Here is a 23,978-nt window from a genome sequence, read left to right as displayed (position 1 = left end):
ACTAAGGAGTACTACGCTTAATATCTAGGTGACAAAACCATCTGTACAACAAACCCCCATGACACAAATTTACCTATGTAACAACATGTATCTGTTGAGCCTGATACTGTTCACGTGTAAAGCCAAACGGTTCAGAGGAGAAAGGGAAGCTAAAATTTAGAAGTTACGAGTGGATTTATCATTTTAATACCATATCATTTTAATGCCTTATTTTCCCCATTAGCCTGTGATCTACTAGGACCTTAGGAAACTTTGTGTCCAAGCCCTGTCTTCTAACAGATGTAGACCACTAACTGCTGAGATACAAGATCCATATCCAAAAAGCACATATACCCCTGAACTTAAAAGTCAAAGGAAAAGCCTTGATTTCTTGCTTTAAGCCCCAAGACTATGGATTACTTAGCGAAACAATGGAGACATATCAGTTGTATTAGGCCAAATATTCCTTTGCTCTTACTAGCAAGATAGAAATAATCCTTCTCGTTTAGTCATTGCATTTAGGCTGGGGTAGGAGAGGCATTTAAATTATTGTTAATAAAGAAGATTAATTGATTATCATAACTTAGAGTCTGAACTAGAAGTTCTTTACAGTTGGACACGGTGTGTTGTAGTGTAACAACAAACATTTTATTGAAGGAAAACCTCTTTGCTGCAACACTTTTTTTTTTTTCCAAAGCATCATATCCTGATAGGTTGTGTACCCAAGCAGAGGCTGATTTGAACATGCTAGAAGAGAAGCCAGATATTAACCACTCACCAAGATGTGGCAAGCATTCATTCTGTCCTTGAAAAAAGCTAGGAGCATTTTTGGTAAAGAAGCCATGAGAAGTAATGAATTGTTTTCCAAGTTGAGCTTTAAGACTGCCAATTAAATGATGTATCACCTTTGTTGCCAATATCCAGTATCCATCAATATCCAATATCCAATAAATACATTGCCCAGTGATTTTCAAAGAAGTAACTTACTTCAAGGGTTGACTGGAAAAACCCATTTCCTCTTAAAATGCCTGTAAGTGATGTGCGCATAAAGGTCAGAAGTGGACTTATGGGTGGGCATCTGATTACTAAACACCAAGTGACTCACCTGCAGCTTCACAAGCACAAGCACGGGAAGGCATTGTGGGAGTGGTCAGAGGCTTTCCCCACCCTGCTTGTGAGTGACCTTTGTACATGGTGGGGAGGGGCAGAGGCAAAGATTCATAACTTACTGACAGGTGTTGGTTAAACTCGGCTTCTATTAGTATTTTTATAGGCTTCATGATAATCGTGAAGAATCCTCTAGATAATCCTAGAGGATCTGTTGGGAATGTCTGTGCAGCTGGCAGCCTGCAGCAGCGCTGGGGTTTTTTGAAGAGGGGACAGATTAGCCTTGAAGCCTTAGGTATCTGACATGCCAGTTACTGCCTCCTGTTTTAGGTAATCAGCCCTGCTCTCTCCTGGAGCACTCAGTGTTTGTGTCAGATGTGCCATCACTGTGGGCTCTCTGTTTTTCCCTTTCCTTGTCAGGTGTATTTCTTCCTTCAGCTCAGAGAGTGAGATGGTATTATCCCTACACACAAGGACCAGCTCACATTAAGGCACTGCCTTCAGTCTGATGGAGAGGCAGTCTTGGCAGCACTGCAGAAGCTTCTCCTTTCTGCTGATGGAATGGGTGTGGAGAGTTCCCACTGTCCAAGCCAGCACATCATAAACAGAGCTCTGGGTGTTCGATGGACATCAGCCCACAGCAAAAGTCCAGGCATCTACTTCAGTTCTCTGCTGAGATTGGAGCCCAGCTCTGAAACTTAGATGTATTTTCATCTTTCTTCTGAGCTCTGACTCTACTTCTGACACTCTTGGTCTAACCTGGATAGAGTGTGGAGGTGAAATGCTGACAGCATCTGGTGTTGACCTCAGACTCTGAGCTCCAGCCCTACCTTCTCAGGTGGCTGCCCTTGGGGACTGATGCGAATCCTGGGTGGACTAGCACTAGTCTGCTGCTGAGGCTTGGTGAGTCAAATGTACCTTGTCTTGCTGTTCCAGTCTGGAAGCTGCTGGCATGTTAAATTATTATTAGCAGTAGCAGTATTAGTAATTATAATAATAAAAGCAGTAGCAATTCCATTTGAGTGCTTCCTATGTTCCAAGCTCTGTGCTAAGTGGATTACATATATTGTTACATTAATTATCAGAAGAACATGATGAGGCAGCTTCTATTTTTGACACAGTTTTCCCCATGAGGCAACTGAGGCCCAGAGAAGGGTTAAGTAGTTTGTCCAAGATTGCTCAGATAGTAAGAAGTAGAGCCCGGACAGGAACTCATGGTTTTGGGGCTAAAAGGCTGTGCCCTTAATCACTAGGACACACTGTCTCTATTGTCAGGTGCCCAAGCCCATCCCTGATGAACAATCCAGCCGAAAGATGTACTGATGAGTTTATTTTAGAAGCTGCTGATCGTAGACTGGGAAATATCTTTGGGAGGATCTGATTGTGCATCATTCACACTCTCAGGTCTGCATAAGCCAAGCTCTCAGAAGTTCATGGGCACTCTTTCTGAATACAGATGACTGCTCAAAGTTTAAATACCCGAAAAGGGAGTTGATACCTTCTGTCATCCCCAATTGGTGCAGTGGAAAACATGACCATGTAGTATAGTAAGGGAACGTGACCAGTGGAAAGCAGAATTTATTAAGTATTTCATGCCTGGAGAGATTGTAAAACTCAATTGCTATAGACAAGCAAATAGAACAGCGGCCTGAAGCTGCCATATGTCAGTGGAAAGCAGGAGGCAGCAGACAGTTGCCTTCATAGCCTAAATATGGATATTTGGTGCAATTGCCAAAATCTTTGGCCTCCTCTGGAATGCAATAACCATGGCAGACAGCAGCAGTGCCACATGGAAGTGCTGCTAGACAATGCAGCCTTTGCGGAAAATAACATTTCAGGGTAGTTGTTGTCGCATTCATTGCTATTGCTTCACATTTGTATTATGTTTGTCCTTAAGGAAGTTTAAAGAGTTCTAAAAGCTATTTTTTAAATGCCAGTAATGTTCTCAGGGATTTCTCAGTGCTTTATTTATGACTTTTCTGGCTTGTACCTTTTGTAAAGGACACTGGTGCTTATTAGAAGTACTTCCTAAGGAAATCATGCAGACACATGCTCTGTGCTGCCAAGGTCTCAGGCACAGGGATAGTGACTGGGAATGTAGGTTTCTTTGGTGGCAAGTCACAGAAACTGACTCTGGCTAACTTGACTAGAAAAGAGTGGTGTTTGTTGGAAAGCACATGGCAGTTTACAGAAAGGACTAGCTAAAGAACCATACAGAACAGAAAGTAGGACAGCTACAGAAATGTAGCAGCAAGAACAAATGCTCCACCTCTTCAAACCGCTCATCATCAGGATAAAACCATTCATTTTCCCCCTTGAGGTCCTCCATCCAAGACTCCTGAGGTAGAGAGCACTTGGCTGCCCTTGCTTGGATGGAAAACCCACCCTTGGGACAAAGGAGAGGAAACACTTTGATTGAAAAACTCAACTGTGGTAGATGGATTACAAAAGTGACCTCAGATATTTTCCTCTTGTAATCCTTGCTCCTTGGCATGTGACTTTGAAGCTTTTCCCCTCAAGGGGAGGCATTTATCTCCCCATCGTTGAACTGGGGCTGGACTGGTGCTCACTTTAGCCAATGGTATAGGTGACATGCCATTTCTGAGCATGGGTCTCAGGGTGCCCTGTAATCATATGCTTTCACTAAACCTTGTTGTGATGGTTAATTTTATATTTCAACTTCACTGGGCTAAAGGATGCCCAAATAGCTGGTAAAACATTATTTCTGGATGTGTCTGTGTGGGTGTTTTGAAGGAGTTCAGTATTTGAATCTGTTGACTGAGTGAAGAAGATCAGGCCTTACCAATGTGATCAGACATCATCCAATCCGTTGAGGGCCCCAATAGAACAACAAGGCAGAGGAAGGGTGAATTCACTTCCTTTTTTTGACCTAGGATATCCATCTTCTCCTGCCCTTGGAGACTGGAGTCCCTGGTTCTCAGGCCTTCAGACTTTGGGGCTCATATTGCCACCACTGCCCCTGCCTTTATGTTCTCAGGCCTTTGGTCTTAGACTGGGAGTTATATCATTGACTACCCTGGTTCTTGGACATTGAGGTGTGGAATGAATTACATCACCAGTTTTCCTGGGTCTCCAGAAAAGACTGTGGGAACTTCTCAGCCTCTCTAATCACATGAGCCTGTTTCTATAGTAAATTTCTTCCCTTCCTTCTTTCTCTCTCTCTGTATACACACACAAATACATATGCACCTGTCTTAGTCCCTTTTGTTCTGCTATCACAGAATATGTAAGACTGGGCAACTTGTAATGAATAGAAATTTATTGACTCACAGTTATGGAAGCTGTGACATCTAATATTGAGGGGCTGGCATCTGGTGAGTGCCTTCTTGCAGTGTCATTCCAAGGCAAAAGGGAAAAGGGGATGAAAGAAAGAGTAAAGAGGTCCATACTCCTATTATGGGAAACTCACTCTGGCAATAACATCATAGATTCATGTACTTCACCCTCATGGCCTCATCACCTCTCATTAGGCCCCATCTCCCAACACTGTTGCATTGAGGATTCAGTTTCCAATACATGCTTTTTAGGGGAAACGTCCAAACGAGAGCACATATGTATCCTATTGGGTCTGTTTCTCTGGAGAGCCCTGACCAAAACACTTGTAAAGCCCTGAGAACAGATCTGGACTAGCATGATGGAAGATCAGAGGCTGTGTAGAGCAGTGATGAGTTATTTCAGCTGAGGTTATCATAGGCAGTGTATCCATCATTCATTATGCATGTCAGATTACTGCAAAAATGTAGTAACTTAAAATAATAATAAAATTTCTTATCTCACACAGTTTTTGAAGATCAGAAATCCATTGTAGTTTTAGCTGAGAGGTTCTGACTTGGGGCCTCTTATGAGGTTTCTGAGAAGATGCTGGCCAGGCTGTAATATTCTGAGGTGGTAGGATTCACTTTCAAGACTGACAAGTTGGTGATTGGCTGGAGGTTTCAGTTATTCTCCATGAGGGCTCTTCTCTACAGGCTGCTTCAGCATGATACTAACTCCCACAAAGCAAGCAATTTAAGAGAACAAGTGGAAAATGGAAATGCCTCTCTGCCATGTTCTATTTTTTTTTTTCTTTTCCTCTGCCTCCTGGATTCAAGTGATTCTCCTGCCTCAGCCTCCAAAGTAGCTGGGACTACAAGCATGCAACCCCACACCCGGCTAATTATTATATTTTTAGCAGGGACTGGGTTTCTCCACTTGGCGAGGCTGGTTTTGAACTCCTGACCTCAAGTGATCCATTCACCTTGGCCTCTCAAAGTGCTGGGATCACAAGTGTGAGCCATTGCACCTAGCCTGCCATGTTTTATTTTATTAGAAATGAGTCACCAAGTTTGGCTTGCAATCAATGGCAGGGGATTTAGGCTCTACTTTTTGTCTCTTTTTAAAAATTTCCCTCACTGTCTGAAAGGAGGAATGCAATAAAATTTTCAGACATTTTTAAACCACTACAATGAGCCAGCCTCCAGTCAAGCCTCCAGGTGACGATAGGTGTATATATAAGCCCCAAGATCAACCAGGCCAGTCCACAGCAGCAAAACTTCCCAGATCGCCTGAAGATCCATGAGCCCAATGAATGTTTTAAGCCACACGGTTTTAGTATGGTTTGTTAAGCAGCAATAGTTAATTTATACACCTAGTAAGATTGTGCAATGCTGGAGGGCTAATTCTCCAGAACAGAGTCAGGGCACTGTCAGATACGGAGGTCAGCTAAAATGTCTGTCTTCAGGGGGCTAGCAGCTCTGTAAGGGGATGGGACAGGTAGTTGTAATACAGTAAAATAATTACAATAGAAGCATTTTCAAGGTTCAGAGTTTTCACAGATGTTAAGCTCCCAGAGCATAAAGGGCATGTTTATCTTTAGTAGCTCTGTGGCATAGGGCACTGTACATGTGGTCAGTGGCAGAATCCTTTATAAATGAAGAGAATGGTCAAGATGTGAAGGACATTAGCACTGGATTCTCCTAAGAGATGCCTAACCCCCTAAGGTGAGTTTGAAAAGCCCAAGAAGAGTTTCTGAAGTACTCAGTGGAATTCTATCCTGAAGTCTTTGAATGTGCAAGGCCTTGAAGGTATGAGCAGCATGGCATATATTAAAGACTGTCAATAATTTGGAATTCTTAGAACCTGAGGTCTAAGGAAACACTAGTGGAAAACCAGACTACGGAGAAGGGAAGACTATTATTAATAGGGTTCCTTTTCAATCAGAAAGTCTTGGCTTAGACAATAAATTAAACAAATTAAACCATATGCAGGTTTAATCCTGTGCCACAATCAGAAGAACCAATATCCAGTTTGTCAACAACTGGATTTTTTTGCTATATAATGAACAATGAAAAATGCAACTGTTTTTGAGTTCAGAATAAATTGGAAAGAAGTAAGAATCATGGAAATTAATTTCATGGATGATTGGCAAGGCAAGACTTTTACAAATGCCTTCTTAGTCAGTTTTCTGCAGATTATATTTTAATTTTCCCGTGGCCCTCTGAAATGTAAACTTAATTTTTAATATGAACAGGAATTTGTTTTGCTAAAGACACAAATTAGGAAGTTTAATGACACTGTCATTATTTGAAAAAGTTGTATGAATTAACTATACTTTTTTCTTCTCTGTTCGCAGAGACTAGTCATGAAAGAAACTTTATTGTTTTTCTTCTTTTTATTTTGAGACAGGGTCTCACTCTGCCACCCAGGCTGGAGTGCTGTGGCACAATCATGGCTCACTGCAGCCTCTGCCTCCAAGGCCTAGGTGATCCTCCCACCTCAGCCTCCTGAGTAGCCAGAACTACAAGTGTATGCCATCATGCCTGGCTAATTTTTGTATTTTTTGTAGAGACAAAGTTTCATCATGTTGCCCAGGATAGTCTCTAACTCCTGGACTCAAGTGATCCACTCACCTTGGCCTCCCAAAGTGCTGGGATTACAGATGTGAGTCACCACGCCTGGCCTGTTTTTTGTTTTTTTTTTTTCTCTCTAGAAAATATTTAATTAGAAAATGAGTGGTCAAACCATACAGAGAGGCTTATAAAAAAATTATTATTCAATTCCTTCTCATTTTCAACATACTCTCTTGAGTTAGGTAATGGTCTTTCTTACCCACAAAGTTAAGATATCTGTCTTAATCTGTGCTGCTATAACAAAATATCCGAGACTGGGCAGTTTATAATAAACAGAAACTTAGTCTGGAGGCTGGCAAGTCCAAGATCAGTCCATCTGATCTGCTGAGGGCCTTGTTGCTGTGTTCTCACATGGCAGAAGGTGGAAGGGCAAAATAGCAATAGATTGAATCCATTATTTTCCCCCTTCTTGAAGGACTTCCCTTTGCATATTCTGTAGAAAGGGTCTTTCAGTGATGAATTCTTTTATCTTTTGCAAAGTTGACAAAGTCCTGATTTTGCATTCAGTGTTTGAAAGATATTTTTATTGGATATAAAATTCTAGGTTGATTTTTAAAGAAAATTTGCCTTCAATTTTTGGAATGTATCTTTATTAGTTACAGAGTTCTGGGTTGAGAGATTTTTCTTTCATTACTTTAAAAATGTTGCTTCACTGCGTTAAAAATTTGGGCAAAATCGATCATTTTGTCAAAATATTATGAAAAAGATCAAGCGACCATAATTATACACATTGCTGCTGAAAGTATAAGTTCATGCAACAATATTATAAACCAATTTGTTATTATTTTTTAAAAATTAAGATGCATATACTTTACAACCCATCCTTAAGGATATTCCTAATGCCCTGAGATGTGTTCAAGAGTCTTCATAGTAGCTATATTTCTGATAGTAAAATTTTAAAAATAAACAAAAAATCCATTGGTAGAAGAATAAATGGATTGTGGCATATTAATACAACAGAATCCTGTTTAGCAGTGAAAAAGAGTTTACTATAACTTTGTAAATTTCAATATAGATAAGTCTCATGAACGTAGTGTTAAGTAAAATAACAAGTTGCAGTAAAACCATACAACATAGTACCACTTAAGTGCAACTCAATGGCATTTAATATATAAATAATATATTGTCTAGGATTCACACACTATGACTGTAAGCAAGAAAATGAACACAAGTTTTAGAAGACTAATTAACTTTAGGTAGGTGGAAGGTGCCTGGTACACAGAGGAAAGGAGGTACAACACATGGAGGCTTCAACAGTAATGCTGATGTTCTATTTGTCTTTGGAAACGTTAATGAGTACTTTAAAAATTATTTTTATACCCTATAGCTCTGTATTAGTTACATTCTATAGGACACTGAAATATTTCATAATAATAAAAAAAAGTTTGTATTCACATTGGCAATATAGAGTAACAGTATTTTAATTGTTTATCTTATTTGGCCTTCTGAAAGAGCTGTCTTGAAAACTATAATTTATTCAAATGTATTATAAACTAATTGAATTTTAAGATGGTGTTTGGAGATCGCAAGTTCTTTTGAAAAGGTACCTTATGAGCAACCAGTTAAAATATTTAATTGAAAATATTAAACTTGCCGGGCGCGGTGCCTCACGCCTGTAATCCCAGCACTTTGGGAGGCCGAGACGGGCGGATCACGAGGTCAGGAGATCGCGACCATCCTGGCTAACACGGTGAAACCCCATCTCTACTAAAAATACAAAAAATTAGCCGGGCGAGGTGGCGGGCGCCTGTAGTCCCAGCTACTCGGGAGGCTGAGGCAGGAGAATGGCGTGAACCCGGGAGGCGGAGCTTGCAGTGAGCTGAGATCCGGTCGCTGCATTCCAGCCTGGGCGACAGAGCGAGACTCCGTCTAAAAAAAAAAAAAAAGAAAATATTAAACTTACATTGGCAAAAAGTGTAAACACAATCAACTTATTTAAAATCTGTTTGAATTAATTAACATGTGTCTTTTGAAAATGAAAGTTATAATCATTATTAAAGATAAATTCCTAAGTTACATTAAAATGCAATTATAATTTAATCATTAATTTTGTTTCTATAATAACTGTAACATTATATTTAAAAATAAAACTAAAATAACCTCTATATTGATAAAAGAGACAAAATGGCAAAAAGTGTACTTACTCCTATAATAATAAGATATAAAATTAAACAAATTTGGTGTGAGTGTGTGTATGTATGTATTCAGTGTATGTTTTACATGCAAGACTTTCCCAAAGCAAACATTTGAGAAAAAAAAAATTGTGAATTGAAGAAGTGATGGTTTTGAATTGAGAAAAGCAACTTAACCTTCTCCTATGTCGGGCATGCTTTGCCTAAGTCTTTCTTGTCACCTTTGCCTGGAATGCTCTCATTCTGTGGGTATTCTTTGGAATAGCATCTTCATCTCATTCTTATTCCCTCCCTATCAACTTGTCCTTGGTATCTTCCCTAGTCACCCCATCAAAATTATTAGTTATCCCCCCCCTAACATCTTACTAGCGGTCTTAATATTACCTCAATGTCACTTATGGTCATCTGACATACTATTTATTTCATTTATCTTTTGTTGTTGTTTGTCTGCAAAACAGAATGCGACTTTCTGGAAGACATGGATTTTTGTTATATTTATTGCTGTATCACTAATAGCTCAATAAATATTTATTAAATAAACAAAAGGTGAGTGAATATTTTCCAAAGCCAAAACTATCAATCATTAGAAGACCAAGAGTTGTGTTTAAAATGAACTTAAGTTGTTGGATGAAAGTATGCATTTGTTTTTTTAAATAAGTTCAGTGGAAGACAAATTTTTACAAATAATGGCAAAATAAATTGTTTGTTTTAAAACATTAGGGAAATTAAAAAATTGTCACGAAAATTGAGATGATTGTTCACATTGTCATGAAGGCTTTAGTGTTAAATCTCACATATCAAAGTGTTAAATTAGTAAATTTTTGACATATTTTGTTGTTTGAGAAATAAATGTATTTGTTTTAATTGAGATTTTAGTTACCAATTTGGAATATGTTAAGTAAGGAGTTAAAAATTCAAAGTGGCATGCAATAGGAAAATGTTTTACAGTACATTTAAAATATCAGTTTGAACTCACAATTTAAAATTTACATATCATTTGCATCTTTTGTCACTAGATGGGTATATGTCACATGTACTGCAAACGAACAATGCTATTTACATCCTTAGCCTCAGGTTTGGGTTCTAATACTCTTCTCACTATAAGCTATCTGATTGCTTAGAAAGAAGTAGTAAGTTTACAAGGTGAGCCTGGGACATTTTTTGTCCACAAAAGTAAAAATACTTTTACATGTTTAGAGATGGTAGAGAAAATTTTCAGAAACCATATTAAACATGACTTCCACTGGAAAAATTGTGATAATTTGGGTAACTAAAATAAAAATAAATTATAGATAAGACAGCTTACATCTATAAAAGCAGAAATCTAAATAATATTGAAAAGTATAATAGTTTGACTGTATTCAAATAAGAAAACATTTTTCAAGTTTAATTGTGAGTATTCAGCTGTCTATACTCTTGCTTTGTGATGTCAGGACTGGGACTCTACAAATTACATTCCTTTTATACTAGCTGCCTTCATGCTGAGCTTCTGCCAGTCTGGGGTCCTGGAGGCAGCCTGCAAGGCTGATAGAGGGAGACTTCACTGGTTCCTTCATTTTACTCCTCTGGATTTGTATCTGGTTCCTTTTTCCACTCTAGAAGTAGCAGTTGATTAGTTTGCTTTTTTTTTTTTTTTCTGATGTGTGCAAAACAAACTTCGTGGCATCCTCAAAATCACTATCTGTCAGCTTTTCTTCTGAAATGTCTGGGTCCCAGGCCCATGAGGCCCTATCTCTGAGCTGTTTCCTGCAAGTTGCTCCTCTCTAATACCTCACAATTGTCTTTTTTCCCCCTCAAGTACCTAGTTAACAACCTTATACTTAGTTAATACATTTTCATATTAAATTCCTTAAAATACCTATTGCATATCTGTCATCAAACTGTTCCCTGACTGATGTCACACATCCATTTATACTGCTTCCACAAGGTAACCTCTGTCAGGAGTTTGCTCTGAATCCTTCAATAGATTTTTACCTTGCTTTTAGAACCATGTATTAATGCAAATATGCGGACACACACACTGTGCAATCTACATAGCCTTGAGTATATCATTCTATGGCTTGTGGAAGCCTCAAACCTTTCCAGGAATCTTTTTAATACTTTGGACCCACTCTTTTATGTGTCTTCCTGCTCTAGGTCTTATGACTTTACTGCATGCCTCTCTACTCTTCTATATTGACCCAATGTGAAGTTCAATATTTTTGGGGGTTCCCTTCAAAGAGAGGAGTCACACAAAAGTACTAATGAACATTAGACTTACGATTCTATACGGGCATGGGGGCGTGGAAGAAGGGTTTACATTGAAATTTTGTATTAAATGTTTCTGTCCCCCAAAGTTTCTTCCCACTTGTCCCATTATTGGTTCTCACTTTATAATTTTTAGAGCTATATTGTTTAGTGCAAAGAGATTCATGATTATTATATGACATCGGTAGTCATACCATTTATCAATATTAAATGCATTCCTTTTCAATTTTCTTTGTCTGTTTTTGGCCTGTTTGTCCCATATTCATTCCTTGTCCACCTCTGTTCTGCACTGTATTATGGGGAGGGTGACATGTGCATGTGTGTTTTCAGGATTCTGGGCTCCCTTGTCGGCTTTCAGGTGGGTCAGTAGGGGCACTTGTGAAAGGGGTTAATAGTAGGAGGAGTGGGAAACTCAGGGTACTTATTCCTCCTTCCTTTCATCCTTCTCTCTGGGTGCATCTCCTTATAACTGCCCCCCAACTACAGGCCTACAGTGATTTCAGCGACCCTGTCACCCCGGACACCAGAGATGTACCTTATTCTTTTGTCTTTCTAGCTTAGCATCACCTCATCCTTTACTGTTTTTGTTAAGTCAGTTTCTCCATATCTGTAAATAGTTCTCTGCATTAAATTTCCTCTACTAAAAATACTTGAAGTAATTTCTGTTTTCCTACTTAGACCCTAGATAAAACACCATCTCTTGCTTGCTGACATAGTCTGATATTGATTTTGCCTTTTTTGGGTCATATTCTGGCATATCTTCATCTATTCTTTATTTTCAAGTGTTAAGCCTCTTTTGTTTTAGTGCTTTTCTTGAATACCATAGCATTTGGTTTTAAATTTTGCTTAATTGGAGAGGATTTTTTACTTTTTAAAAGGTCATGTTAATCCTTTTGCATTTATTGTGATTACCTTTTAATCTCATGACTTTCTAATTGATACTCTTTGACTGTGTCCCCACCCAAATCTCATCTTGAATTGTAGTTCCCATAATCCCCTTGTGTTGTCAGAGGGACTCATTGGGAAGTGATTGGATCATGGAGGTAGTTTCCTCTGTGCTTTTCTTGTGATAGTGAGTGAGTTTCACAACATCTGATGGTTTTATAAGTGTCTGGCATTTATCTTGCTTGCAGTCACTCCATCCTGCCACCCTGTGAAGAAGGTGCCTGCTTCTCCTTTGCCTTCTGCCATGATTGTAAGTTTCCTGAGGCCTCCCCAACAATGCAGAATGTGACTCAATTAAGGCTTTTTTAAAAAAATAAATTACCCAGTCTCAGGTATTTCTTCATAGCAGTTTGAGAATGTACTAATACAGTACATTGGTACCAAGGTATACCAAGGTGGGGTGCTGCTATAAAGATATCTGAAAATGTGGAGGCAACTTTGGAACTGGGTAACAGGCAGAGGTTGGAACAGTTTGGAGGGCTTAGAAGAAGAGAGAAAAAGGTGGGCAAGTTTGGAACTACCTAGAGACTTGTCGAATGGCTTTAACCAAAATGTTGATAGTTACATGGACAATGGAGTCCATGCTGAGGTGGTCTCAGATGGAGATGAGGAACTTGTTGGGAACCGGAGTGAAGGTCATTCTTGGTATGTTTTAGCAAAGAAACTAGTGGCATTTTGCCTCTGCCCTAGAGATCTGTGGAATGTTTAACTTGAGAGAGATGAATTTGGGTATCTGGGAGAAGAAATTTCTAAGCAGCAAAGCATTCAAGAGGTGACAGAGCATAAAAGTTTGGAAAATTTGCAGCCTATCAATGTGATAGAAAAGAAAAACCCATTTTCTAAGGAGGAATTCAAGATGGCTGCAGAAATTTGCGTAAGTAACAAGGAGCCAAATGTTAATAACCAAGACAATGGGCAAAATGTCTCCAGGGAATGTCAGAGGTCTTCCTGGCAGCTTCTAACTTCACAGGCCCAGAGGCCTAGGAGGAATAAATGTTTGCATAGGCTGGGTCCTGGGACTTGCTTCTTTTTGCTGTCACAGGACTTGGTGCCCTGTGTCCTAGCCATGGCTAAAAGGAGCTAATGTACAGCTCAGACCATTGCTTCAGAGGGTGCAAGCTCCAAGTACTGGGGCTTAAAAGTGGTGTTGGGACAGCAGGTGCACAGATGTCAATAATTGAGGTTTGGGAACTCTCACTTAGATTTCAGAATATGTATGGAAACACCTGGATGTCCAGGCAGAGGTGTGCTGCAGGGGCGGGGCTCCCATGTAGAACCTGTGCTAGAGCAGTGTGGAAGGGAAATGTGGGGTCAGAGCTCCCACACAGAGTCCCCACTGGGGCACTGCTTCGTGGAGCTGTAAGGAGAGGGACACCATCCTCCAGACTCCAGAATGGTAGATCCACTGACACTTGCACTGTGTACCTGGAAAAGTCACAGACACTAAATGCCAGTCCATGAAAGAATCTGGGAAGGGAGCTGTACCCTGCAAAGCCACAGGGGCAGAGCTGCCAAGGCCATGGGAGCCCATTTTCTGCATTAACATGACCTGAATTTGAGACATGGAGTCAAATGAGATTATTTGGGAGTTTTAAGATTTAATGACTGCCCTGTTGGATTTTTGATTTGCATAGGGCCTGTAGCTTCCTTTTTTTGGGGCATTTTTTTCTACTTGGAATAGGTGTATTTACCCAATGCCTGTACCTCCATTGTATCTTGGAAGGAATGAACTTGTGTTTGATTTTACCAGCTCATAGATGGAAGGGACTTGCCTTGTCTCAGATGAGACTTTGGACTTGGACTTTTGAGTTCATGCTGGAATGAGTTAAGACTTTGGGGGACTGCTGGGAAGGCATGACTGTGTTTTGAAATATGAGGACATGAGATTTGGGAGGGACCATGGGTGGAATGATATGGTTTGGCTGTGTTCTCACTCAAATCTCATCTTGAATTGTAGTTCCCATAATCCCCACATGTAGTGGGAGGGACTTGGTGTGAAGTGATTGGATCATGGGAGTGGGTTCCCCCATGCTGTTCCCATGATAGTGAGTGAGTCTCATGAGAGCTGATGGTTTTATAAGCGTCTGGCATTTCCCCTGCTTGCACTCACTCCGTCCTGTCACCTGTGAAGAAGGTACCTGCTTCTCCTTTGCCTTCTGCCTTGATTGCTGGCCTTCCCAGCAGTGCAAACTGTGAGTAAACTAAACCTCTTTCCTTCATAAATTACCCAGTCTCAGGCATTTCTTCATAGCAGTGTGAGAATGCACTAATACACTAATTACATCTTTCTATTGTTTAGTTAAATTCTTTCTCCACTTTTGATTGGTTGACAAAATTTTGTTTGTTCTCTTTTATCTACAACAATTTAGAGTTTCTAATCTTGTTTCCAGTCACTAAGATCATACTTAAGAAGTTTGAAATTGAAGTATAACATACTTAAAGAAAATTGCTCACATCAAAATTCTATAGCATGAGGAATTTTTAGAAAGTGTGCACACTATGTAATCAGTACCCTAGAAGACTTCCTCTTGTTCTTCAGTTGCTGTTCCTTCCTCAAAGATAGCCCTAAATCTCGATAAGCATTTTTGAGCCTCTACTTTCTATTTCATCAGTATGTATAATCCATAAAGAAAATAAAAACTTTAGCTTTTCTAAACATTTGTATTCATCCTCTTCTGTGCTACAAGACCTGGGTTTTGATAATATCTGTAATTCTTACATTGTGGTTACAAATTTTTAAAAATGTGATTTTAAAAGTTCCTTGTGCCTCTTGTTTTTAAAAGTATCTATTCTGAACAGTTGCATTACACTCTAGAAGTATACTGTCACCCTTATTTTGATGCAGTTCTTGGTTTTTATCTGTTGCTTTTCTCCAGTGTGTTTTATGGCTAAGGTCTACCTCCTTTTTAGGTATACACATATACTTGTTTTATTTGAGTGGAGTATATGATTAATATTTTTATAAAAGTTATAATTTTGCCAGTATATTTTCTGAATCCTTGAGCAACTTAAGAAATGCTTAGTTTGACTTCATGTATAAATGATAATTTGGCTTGTTAAAGCATTAAAGCTTCACTGTATTCTTTTTAGAACAATATAGATATATCTTCATCAAGTTCTAGTTCTTAGCATTTTGTACAACAAATTCAGCATATATTTGTTTCTCTTTCCTTTTTAATGAACTTGTTTAAGCATTCCAGAAGTTCTCAATATTTTTTACGATTAACCTTTGAATTTAGAAATACCAGGATATATGTATACTAATTTCTTATTTTAGTTTTCCTTTTTAGTGCTTAGGTGGCACTTTTCTTCTGAAAATTCAAGTATTTCTCAAATAGCACTTCTCAAATACATCCTATTTGTTTTTTGCTTTACTTTCTCAAATTGGACTTTCAAAATGACTGCTTTGGTAGTTGCATGCATGAACTTTTAAAATTGTCTCTCATTGAATTTTATATTATAGTAGGGATATTTTACTTTTCTAAGAATTTTTAAAAGTTTCTGGCTATCCATTTTTACCAGCATGCATTTATACATATGCAGCATTACTTTCAATATTGCAAAAGATACTCAGGTTTTTGGCAACATTTTCTTCTCTTCCTTGCGTTCATGTTGCTTCCCTGGGAAAGCATTTGTTTTGCTTGTATAGGGTGCCTTCTATCTTCCATGCTGTTTTCTTTAAATGCCTGGTGATTTTTATTCATCTCTTTCTATATTGTTTATATATTAATATCTAGAGTAGTCAGCATGAGTAGCTGATAAAGAGCTACTCAGCAATGGTGGGTCCCTCTTCCCCTAGCCATGAATGGAAGTGTTGTCTGTAGAGTCTTAGTAGGATGAGACGATTTGAAACATCTTATTTTTACTTTTAATTTTTTTGCATTAATGATTCTGTATTCTTTATTGCTGAAAGGTAAAGAATGAAGATTCTCTTCTATTTTAGAATGCACAGGTAGTCATAATAACTAGGCATGTCTTGTGTACCAAACGTATGTATATTACATATGCCAACCTACTTGATTGCGGTCTCCTGACAATCTGGTGAGGTAGGCACTATTATTATCCCCACTTTAAAGATGAGGAAAAGAGGCCCATGAGAGGCAGGAGAATAGGGAATGACGGTAAGCAAGGGATAAGACAGAAGTAAAAGAACAGCAGGTGCAGCCAGTTCTGGGCAGGATCAGGCAGCACTCAGGCCACAGCCTGCCTCCTGAAATAACAAGACTGTCTCCACTTCAGCCTCTGATTGGCCACGAGCTGCCTCCACTTCAGCCTCTGATTGGTCGTGGGACAATAGGATGTAGCCAATTGGAGGCCTCTGTAGGACAGCTGGGGGTGTTGCCAATTTTTTTTTTTTTTATACTTTAAATTCTAGGGTACATGTGCACAACGTGCAGGTTTGTTACATATGTATACATGTGCCATGTTGGTGTGCTGCACCCATTAACTTGTCATTTACATTAGGTATATCTCCTAATGCTATCCCTCCCTTCTCCCCCCTCCCCACAATAGGACCCCGTGTGTGATGTTCCCCTTCCTGTGTCCAAGTGATCTCTGTTCAATTCCCACCTATGAGTGAGAACATGTGGTGTTTAGTTTTCTGTTTTTGCCATAGTTTGCTGAGAATGATGGTTTCCAGCTGCATCCATGTCCCTACAAAGGACATGAACTCATCCTTTTTTATGGCTGCATAGTATTCCATGGTGTATATGTGCCACATTTTCTTAATCCAGTCTGTCACTGATGGACATTTGGGTTGATTCCAAGTCTTTGCTATTGTGAATAGTGCTGCAATAAACATACATGTGCATGGCAACATCTTATTTTAAGGTACAGAGGCTCACATCTGCTGTGCGTGCCTGAAGTTGCCTGGAAACAGCTCAGCTTCTCTTTCTGGCTCTAATTCCCATGCCAAGAGTCCACCACAAACCCATAGCCTGCTCCTGCTACCTGAACCTGCTGACTCTGTATTTAAAGATTTGGGAGACTGTCTTGCAAAATTTATTATTCATTCTTTCAACCACCTCCTTGTTTGCCTGGATCAAGTAACAACTCAGTGTGATGTCAACTTCAGTCCTGTCCTACCTGTTTTACGTCCTCTAGACGTTTATAATGTTTCTTGTCTTATGGTGGAAAACTTCTTGTGTTTCCAGTGCTTTCATCAAATTACTAATAATTTTGCTCTTGTCATCTCAGTGGAATTTTTGTGGGATAAACTGATAACTTTCCTTTTTTTTTTTTTTTTTTTTTTGAGACGGAGTCTCGCTCTGTCGCCCAGGCTGGAGTGCAGTGGCGCAATCTCGGCTCACTGCAAGCTCCGCCTCCCGGGTTCACGCCATTCTCCTGCCTCAGCCTCCCGAGTAGCTGGGACTACAGGCGCCCGCCACCTCGCCCGGCTAATTTTTTGTATTTTTAGTAGAGATGGGGTTTCACCATGTTAGCCAGGATGGTCGCGATCTCCTGACTTCGTGATCCGCCCGCCTCGGCCTCCCAAAGCGCTGGGATTACAGGCGTGAGCCACCGCGCCCGGCGATAAACTGATAACTTTCTAAGCGTGTTGTTTACCATATTGAATGAGAAGCTCAGTGATCGGTTTTTAACCAACTCCTACTGAGGCAACCTTAACCTGTCTGATTAAACATCCCTGCTTACTTGATAAACAACTTTGAGAATTTGGAAATACAGCAAAGCTGAGTCATTCCCACTACTTACCACGTGTCAACGGGATCTTATTATTTGTGTTAGTATTGCTCATCTCAAAGTGCAAAGAATATTCAACCTGCAGTTTCAGTCCTACCCAGTTACTGAGCCTAGAGATCCAACGCTGGCTAGATCAGAACTCTGAATGAGACCAGACCATTTGACATATTCAAGAGTTACTTTCCTCCCTCAAGTTTTGGGTGAGTCTTGAAGTTCAGGTTCTTCACTGAGCTTTCAGTGGTAATATACCAATAACTGGGTGTATGTGTGATTAATCCTTGCCTGGAGCTGGCTTTGAAATTTCACCTGCTAGAACAGTGCCCAAAATCTACTACCAACCCTTGATAGATACCTTTCTCTGGAGGCTTCAAATCTGTCCTAGTATTTCCATCAGCTGCCTGGGATTATGTCATAATCTACAATCACTTGAGCAGACAACTCCATTTTTCGGCTTTGAACCCAGGCCAGAAGCTTTGGAAACTCTGACCTTGCTCTTTGAATTGGTCCCATTGGACATTGGATATAAGGTTTATACATAGTAATTTGAATTGCTAATTACTATCTTTGGAGGTCAAATTTTCTTTCTACATTTCAACTCAGCCTTTTCCAAACAAAATGCCAGATTATTTGATGGCGCATTGCTGAGGTCCAAACAAGTCTCCTGACTGAGGCAATTTTATAGCAGTTGTTGGAGAATTGTTTCAATTTTTAAAATGTACTCCATGGTCAAGAATAGCTACCTAGGGATGTTAGTATTGTCAAAGTATTATCTCTCTTTTTAAAAAATATACAATAAAAATGTATTATCTTTTAAAGCAAATAGGAGGCCAATACTTACTTTGAACTATTATTGCCAAGAATTAAATTTTATCTCAACAGAATGCAAGGATACTAAAAAATAATGCAACAGGTGGAGGAAGCAACTTCATATATTAACAATCAGTAACCTGGATAGCCCCTTTGCTTGTAACATCTCTCTAGAGATCTCCCAACCTGTTTTTCTATATAAAATTATTAGAACTGGATCAACTGAGACCATACTTTATTAGTGAGGAGTAGAAATTTAATGTATTTTCAATAATTTTAGTGATTGTGGTAGTTGGTACTTAACGTTTCAATAGTAGAAATGTTTAAATATTTGAAATTTTGACTTTCACACATTAATTAATAATGTATAGTCTATTGACATTAATGAAGGTTTGTTCCACCCAAAATCATATTTTTTTTTGCAGAATAATTAATTTTTAAAGCTTTTTTTATTTCCCACTACTGGCATCACTCAAGTTTTGGATCATAGTTGGTGTAGTAGCAATGATAGGAACTTTAACAACATCCTAATTTGAATACTAACTTCACCACTTCTTAGGCTTATGGATTTAGTCAAGTCACTTAATAGCCCCAAGCTTCTGTTTTCACATCTTTGGATAATGAGGATAATAATAATATGTGTAGTAATGAGAAAAATAATATCTATTTCACGGGGGTGAGGATTAAGAGAGCAGGCTCTGGCAATAAATTGCCTGAGTTGGGATCTGCACCTAATGCTTAGCTGTGTAATTTGTGAAAGGCACCAACCTCTCCAAGGCTCAGTTTCTCCATATATATTTAATAAATTTAAAATAATAATTATATCTTCCTCATAAGATTGTGGTGAAAAATACAGGCACATTACATTCCTATTTCAGAGTATAGCATATTATAGATATTCAGTAATTTTAAATTTAAATTTAGTAAATGTTTTGATGACTATCATAATAAATTAAAATATGGTTGTTGAATTTGCTTTCTTTCTCACCTTTCCACTTTTCATCCTTTATTTGTTCTGTACATGCTGAATATAATAACATCCAACAAATCTATTATTATCTATATAAAATTACGTTGGGAAATACATAAATAACCAAAATAGTCACTGGGCAGCTTAGCAATGGAAATTTAACAATCTGAGACTCAACAATTAATGAATATGTTGTGATTGGACAGTCTGACAAAGAAACAAACATTTTAATCTGATAAGAAGAATAAACATATACTGTATTTGTCTTGTTCCAACTGGTATCACTGCCTTCCTGATCATTTTCAAATGGGGTAAGAACATTATGGCTTACTGTGTACCTTTTGTAAATTATATACTAGGTTATTCCTTTTTATATATGTTATTTTTTCTAAATATGTTCTATGAGACAGGTATAATTTTTCAGTTACTTGTCTGTTTATCACTTGGGCTCAGATGTGATTCATAGTTGTTGATTCTCCATATTTTAAATAGTATCATACCATGAATGTGCTGATTATCACCAAACACTTCTATTGAGGTTTAGGGAAATATTTTATTATCAAAACCATTAATATTTATTTATTGAGATATAGTGGTAAAGACTATGAAAGTCTTATAGGAATATAGGTCAGATTAATCACCAAATGAGTTTAGGTTATATTTTGTTTTATGGAAATTCTCTTTCTGATAGTGGCAAGGTGGGATGTAACTTTTATTATGTGAATCATCCTGTAGAACACAACTATAAATTCTCAATAAAATGTTTTAAAAACTCTGTGCAGACTCTGGAGAGATCATACAAGCATGCAAAAACTTTAGCAGAATTGACATGTAGAAGAACAGAAAGGCACTAAGTGAGTATTCCATGTTTTTGCCCTGTCTAGTTTGAGGGTAGGTTCCAGTTTGGGACATGTTGGAGAGCTTTTCAAAATCTGGAAAGAAAACTCATAGTTCAATTGTCTTGAGTAATCAGGGCACATGCCTAGGGGCAAACTCAGAAGCTAGCAATTGAGGTAGAAATCCAGGAAAGGAGAAAAAATAGAGAGAAGGAGCTCCAAATTCTGTATATAAACTTATAACCTTTTTGATCTTTGGCTCACCCCTGAGCCACACACGCCTAGGGTTGATTCTAAGCAGTTCAAATGAGGCTAAAAAAATGGACTGAGATTTCAGTTGCTGAACAATGCAGAGAAGACAGAGTTTGTAGTTTCAGCTTAGTTACATTAACAGTTAGATAAAACAAAAAAACAAAGATGTTTTCTGGATAAATATATTGGAATCCATACCCTCTAATATGTATCATTCAGAATTTCTGGAACATTTCAAATTTTTTTATCAGAATATTTAATTATCAAACAAAGATTTTAATAGCAAACAAGAGTTTAAAAGCAGCTATTGTAATTGTGCTTGTATATAATCAATAGTTATATATAACTAGTTACAGTCAATGAAAAGATAGGAAGTCTCAGCAGAGAAATGGAAAATACTTAAAAAGTTTTAGAACTGAAAAATAGATTTTCTGGAAAAACTAGTGAATGGGATTAATAGTAGAAAGAAGGATACAGGAGAAATAGTTGGTTGACTTGTAAATAAACTAACAAACTATTCAATGTGAAGAATAAAGGAGAAAAAGGATTAGTGGGAAAAGGACAAATCTTTATAGATATGTGGGGAATGGAAATGATCTAACATCCATGTAATTGGAGTCCTAGGAGAGTAAGAGAAAATAAAGGCACAAAAATATTTGAATAAATAATAACTTAAATCTTTCCACATATTTAATGAAAGATATAGACCTACATATTCAAGCAAATCAGCCTAGGCTCACAAAGTAGCATGTTTAAGATCAAAGATAAAAAGCTTGAAAGCATTCAGAGATAAAAGATCCACTATACACAGGAGAACAATGGTGGGCATGACACCTGACTTTTCATTATAAACAGTGGAGAGCAGAAGACAATGGAAAAATGTCATTAAAGCACTTGTGGAAGAAAAAAAAAACCTGTTAACTCAGAATTCTATATTCAGCTTTGTTTAAGAATTCTTTTAAGAGAAAAAAAATATATGAAAGCTTTTCACCAGCAGACCTATACATGAAACATTCAAGAAAGGTCTTATGACTGAAGGGGGGAAATTGGAAACTTAAATAATTGGGAAAGAATAAAGAGCACCAGATATGTGAGAATGAATATAAGACTGTTTTTGTTCTTATGTTTAAAAATATATATCACTGTGAGGCAAAAATTGTCTTTTGGGGTTCAAAATATATGCAGATATAATACATATAAAACCTATAGCATAATGGATAGAGAAGGGGATGAGAGGACCTATTCTGTGGCAAGCTTTGTACATTTTATGTGAAGTGGAACAACATTAACTCTAACAGACTGAAGTGTTAAGGATATCTATTTTCATTTCTATAACAACTACTAGAAAAGCAAAAATATAGAGAGATGTTCCTTGACTTATGATGGGGTTACATTCTGATAAATCCATAGTAAGTCAAAAATATTGTAAGCTGAAAATACATTTAATGCTTGCAAAACAGCATAGTTTCTTAATTCTAATGATGCAACTTAAGATTTTTTTACTTTAAGATGGTGCAAATATTACATGCACCAGACACAGTGGCTTGTGTCTATAATCCCAGGACTTTGGGAGTCAGAAGTGGGATGATCACTTGAGTCCAGAAGATTGAGACCAGTCTAGGCAACATAGAGTGGCCTTGTCTCAACTAAAAATAAAAAAAAATTAGCCACACATAGTGGCATGTGCCTATAGTGCCAGCTACTTGGAAGGCTGAGGTGGGAGGATTACTTGAGCCCAGGAGTTCCAGTTGCAGTGGCTACAATTGCACTATTGAACTCCATCTTGGGCAACAGAGTGAGACCCTGTCTCAAACAAACAAACAAACAAACAAACAAACAAACAGAAAGTTACATGCATTTAAAAGAAACCATAACCTCAGCATACATCAAAAGGAGCTCCTCAATTTATGATGGAGTTATGCACCAGTAAACTCATCATGAAGTTGGACCATTAAAAGTTCAATCACTATAAGTTGGGAATGATCTGAAATTTGAAAGTCAATACAGAGATTAAAATGAAATTATTGTAAAGCAGACAATTGAAAATGCAGCAAAAAGGAGGAACCAGAAGAACAAAGAAACAAAAATAGAAGTAACAAACAGGAAAAAATGTAAAATGAAAGACTAAATTAAAAATATTCATTGTTTAAATGTAAGTGGTTGAAACACTGCAATTAAAAGACAGAGATTGTCAGATTGGATAAAAAAGTGAGGCCTAATTATATTTTGTATACAATAGGCATGCTTTAAGTATAAGAACATGGATAACTCAAAATAAATAGGTAGACAAAACAAATACCATACAACAGTAAGCATAAGAAGATTGGAATGACTGTATTCATATTAGACAAAGACATTAAGAGAAAAATATTTACTGGCACACCTTGCTTTTTTTGTGCTTCACTTTATTGCACTTTACAGATACTGTGCTTTGTACAAATTCAAGGTTTATGGCAACCCTGTGTCGAGCAAGTCAGCACCATTTTTCCAACAGCAAGGGCTCACTTGGTGCCTCTGCGTTTCTTTTGGTAATTCTTACAGTATTTCAAACTTTTTGATTATTATGATATTTTCATGGTGATCTGTGATTAGTGATCATTGTTTAATTGCTTTGGGGTGCCATGAACTGTGTCCCTATAATATGGCAAACTCAATCAATAAACACATATGTTCTGACTGTTGAACTGACTAGTCATTTTCCCATCTTTCTCCCTCTCTTTGGGCTTCCCTATTCCCCGGGACAAAACAATATTGAAATCAGTGACCTAATTATAGGATTACAATTAATATTAATAATCCTACAATGGCCCCTCAGTGTTCAAGTTAAAAAAAAAAAAAACAAACCACATGTCTCTCAATTTAAAGCAAAAACTAGAAATGATTAAGTTTAGTGAGGAAGGCATGTTGAAAGCTGAGATAGGATGAACCCAAGGCTTCCTACACAGAACAGTTAGCCAAGTTGTGAATATAAAGGAAAAGTTATTCAGGAACATTAAAAGTAAACACACAAGTGGTGTGAAAGCAAAACATCTTTGTTGCTGATATGGATAAGCTGTGAGTGTTCTCATAGAAGATGAAACCAGTCACAACGTTC

At 38.0% G+C, this 23,978-nt stretch overlaps 1 long non-coding RNA gene across 2 annotated transcripts in view; it reads left to right on the top strand.

Annotated features, from left to right (window-relative positions):
• Window positions 1-1,283: 1,283 nt before the first annotated feature.
• Window positions 1,284-23,978, top strand: part of LOC144329735 (uncharacterized) — a 36,410-nt gene continuing 13,715 nt past the window's right edge. The window contains exons 1-2 of one of the 2 annotated variants that reach the window (XR_013395364.1): window positions 1,302-1,416; window positions 1,507-1,989. This is a non-coding gene — a long non-coding RNA (uncharacterized LOC144329735). Of the gene's footprint in view, window positions 1,990-23,978 lie in introns of both variants that reach the window. The other variant, XR_013395363.1, reaches the window with a different exon arrangement.

The sequence above is a fragment of the Macaca mulatta genome, chromosome 7 (genome assembly GCF_049350105.2).
Source record: "Macaca mulatta isolate MMU2019108-1 chromosome 7, T2T-MMU8v2.0, whole genome shotgun sequence".
NCBI classification, from domain to species: Eukaryota; Metazoa; Chordata; class Mammalia; order Primates; family Cercopithecidae; genus Macaca; species Macaca mulatta.
This window is presented reverse-complemented; position numbering and strand designations above follow the sequence as displayed.